This window comes from Tachysurus vachellii, chromosome 15 (genome assembly GCF_030014155.1).
Source record: "Tachysurus vachellii isolate PV-2020 chromosome 15, HZAU_Pvac_v1, whole genome shotgun sequence".
NCBI lineage: Eukaryota > Metazoa > Chordata > Actinopteri > Siluriformes > Bagridae > Tachysurus > Tachysurus vachellii.
This window is the reverse complement of record NC_083474.1, coordinates 545,564-549,158: the sequence shown is the minus strand read 5'-3', so window position 1 is coordinate 549,158 and position 3,595 is coordinate 545,564. Positions and strand designations below refer to the sequence as shown.

At 42.7% G+C, this 3,595-nt stretch overlaps 1 protein-coding gene across 2 annotated transcripts in view; it reads left to right on the top strand.

Moving 5' to 3' along the window:
* Positions 1–260: 260 nt before the first annotated feature.
* Positions 261–3,595, top strand: part of numbl (NUMB like endocytic adaptor protein) — a 52,824-nt gene continuing 49,489 nt past the window's right edge. For both annotated transcript variants that reach the window (XM_060888613.1, XM_060888614.1), the window contains exon 1: positions 261–454. The gene's annotated coding sequence lies outside the window, so the exon portion shown is untranslated. The remainder of the gene's footprint in view (positions 455–3,595) is intronic.

Genomic DNA, 3,595 nt, shown 5'->3' with positions numbered 1-3,595 from the left:
GTTCCTAATAAAGTGGACAGTGAGTATGAGTGAACGAGGTGTTCAGGTGTTCCTAATAAAGTGTACAGTGAGTATGAGTAATACACTAGCGCGTTATTCATTATTCTGTCCACTAGGTGGCAGCGTCCCGAGTTTGTAGTGAACCACCACACCGGATCAGAGGGAAGAGGTTCATTTGCATAGGAGCGGTTCTAAGCCAATGGGGTTGTACGGAGGGCGGGGCCTGGCGGTGGGCGGAGCCTCTGCCGGAGCCTGGATCCTGCGCCAGTGGCTTCAGAAAAATAACAAAAGCCGTTGAATCGAAATCGGAGAAAAAAATCAGCCGCTATTTTATTATTTATTATTTTATTTATTCTCACGTGTGTTTACGTCTAAAAGTCTCGTTAACTCGATTTATGTTCAGGCAAATCTGATCTAGATGCTGAAATCATCTGTCCTTTGGATTACACAAAAGGTAGTGTGTGTGTGTGTGTGTGTGTGTGTGTGTGTGTGTGTGTGTGTGTGTGTGTGTGTGTGTGGTGCCCTGAAAGTACCCTTCAGTTCGGGTAAGTCTTCTGGACCCATCATCATTGTGCATGTGATTTGTGCTGTGTGACATGAAGGTGTGAGGATGATGAGGATGATGAGGATGATGAAGATGATGAAGATGATGGAGGAAACACTGCATCCCATTTAGAAGCTCCTGCATCAGCATCACTGCAGCAAGTGCACTTTGTGCTGTGATGCTTTTCATTCTGAGAGATTTTATTGGGAACGCAGTTAAAAATCTATAATGTGTAGATGAATAGTGAGACATCATCATCATCATCATCATCATCATCATCATCATCACGCTGTAGTCTGCTTTCGTCCTGTGTCGCTCTGCCTCACTGTTTAACTTTTTTAACTGATTGTGCAGACAAACCTGTAACAACAGACACTTTAGTAAGGAGCTGAATGTGGTCATTGTGGTGGATCCTGAGCTTTTCTCCCAGGAACGCTGGGAATGAGGACGGAATACACCCCGGATGGGACACCGGTCCATCACAGAGCACTATTCACACACACTCACGCATACACAGACACTTTAGTGACACGTTTTAGGGAGAATTCAGAGGAAACGTGTATGTTTACACGTGTGTACTTTTATATTAAAGCCACTTTTAAGAAAGAAAATGAGAGAGAGAGAAAAAGTTATATAAATATTTAGATTAGATTAGATTAGATTAGATTAGATTAGATTAGATTAGATTAGAAATAACATGAGAATTAAATATAAAATGAGGGAATGTTTCTATTAACAATCCAACAGGAAGGAAAAAGTGTGAAAGATCATCTGTGGTGGTGTAATACAGCGAGGTGTGTGTCCAACAGCGTCCCATAATCAGTGCTGAACATCTCAAAGCAAAGCTGGAGTGTTGATGAAGATCTACACAAACACCTAGAACCTCCTCTGAGATTAAACGGTGAACTGCGTGTCGTCTTCACTGCGGTCTATAAGTCTTTGTTCTTATGGAGAACGCGAGCGGACGTAGCAGCTGGAGCTACAAAAGCTCAGGGTCAAAGGGCAAGCAGGCAGTCGCAGGCACCGGAGGAGACGTCGCTCCCTTTGTAGGAATCAGGGTGTGACCTTCAGGAATGAGCAGTTGGATGAACCATAGTGCATCATGACCAACCACAGTAAAGGAAAGCTGAGGAGACGGTTGGTTATTCGTGTCAGAAGTTAGCGCTTTTCTGCCCCTCTGATGTCACACAGTGGAAATGTTATTACTAATGTGATTATAATCTGTAATATAAGTGATAACAGTCTGGATTTACAGACAGCACTTAAAAACAAAAGAGCAAGAGAAATAAGAAATCTGGTGTCTGAAGGACGGGCGAGAGAGCCGTGAGGTTACGAGATGATGGTGTTGATGAAGCTGTATTAGCATGAAGGAAGTTGCTAATCTGTATGTGAAAGTATGTCGATGAGGAAGTGAGAGAACTGGACAGATTAAATCCCTGCTACGTCGGTCTTTAGGTAGAGATGAATCGAGGACTAATGATGAGTTCATCTCAGTATCTTCTGCTTCCCACCTGAGACCTGAGAGCGTTCACACAAACTCAGCCGTCTGAAAAAAAAAATATATATATATATATATAATAAACCTGTTATGTCGCTGAAGATCCCATTTTTATGTGTAGAAAGACTCAGTAAGAAGCATGTGCAGATGTTCACCATCATATTATTCATTTATCTTCTGTAAGCACTTACAGTAAGCAGCTGGAGCTCTGGACATGATCTGGGACGTCTCCTTCATTCAGCAGGCTTGTGTTCTGAATGCTGACTGCTGAAAACCTGCTCCATCATCTACACTTCCTGTGCTGCTGAACAGTCGAGTCTCAATCTGCACTTTGCCTTAATGAGCTGTTGAATCTTTACCTTTAATAACTGTCTATTTTTGTGCCTATTATCCGAGTCTATTTTGGTTCCTGCTGATATTACAGCTTTATAAAGTAATAGTTAACAGACGGCGCTCACCTTAACGGCTAACGTGCGAACGCAGACGCCTTCTCGGGGTTTCCTTTGAATCTAACAACAGATAGAATGAAGGAAAAGTGACAGAAGAAGAAGAAAGAAAGAAGAAAAGAAAAACAACAACAAATGAACATAAAACCTGGTGTGTGTTTGTCACAACCTGTATCTTCTGTTGGGTGCTTTTTGAGTGCATTTCTATAAACCTGGCAACCCTACCCAACTACCCCAAACGACTACATGTGACTGTGTGTGCTTATGATGTTCTGTGATGGTTTGTGGTGTCATTCAGTGTGATTCCCGTCTTCCAGTCAGTATTTCAGGGATCCACCACAGCCCTGAGGAGGATAAAGTGCTTAATGATGATGAATAAATGTCACCATGTTGAACTCTTTGGTGGATCTGATGTCAGCAGACACAATAACAGAGATTAAGAAAGTAGCTGTAGTGATGTGTGTGTGTGTTATGTGTGTGTTCTGTGTGTGTGTTGTGTGTGTGTTACGTGTGTCTGTGTGTTGTGTGTGTGGGTTGTGTGTGTGTTGTGTGTTGTGTGTGTGTTGTGTGTTTTGTGTGTGTTGTGTGTTATGTGTGTGTGTTATGTGTATGTTGTGTGTGTGTTTGTTATGTGTGTGTTATGTGTGTGTCGGAGTCATTGGACATGTGTGTGTTATGTGAGTTTTGTGTGTGTGTGTTGAGTGTTATGTTTGTGTTGTATGTGTGTGTTGTGTGTGTGTCGGAGTCATTGAGCTTGTGTGTGTTGGATTTGTGTGTTGTGTGTGTTATGTGTATGTTGTTTGTGTTGTGTGTGTGTGTCGGAGTCATTGGGCATGTGTGTGTTGTATTTGTGTGTTGTGTGTGTTATGTGTATGTTGTTTGTGTTGTGTGTGTGTGTCGGAGTCATTGGGCATGTGTGTGTTGTGGGTGTGTGTTATGTGTGTGTTGTGTGTTATGTGTGTGTGTGTGTCGGAGTCATTGGGCATGTGTGTGTTGTGTGTGTGTGTGTGTTGTGTGTTATGTGTGTGTGTGTGTGTGTGTGTGTGTGTGTCGGAGTCATTGGGCGTGTGCAGCGCTGGTTCAGTTCAGAGGACACCATTTAAAAAC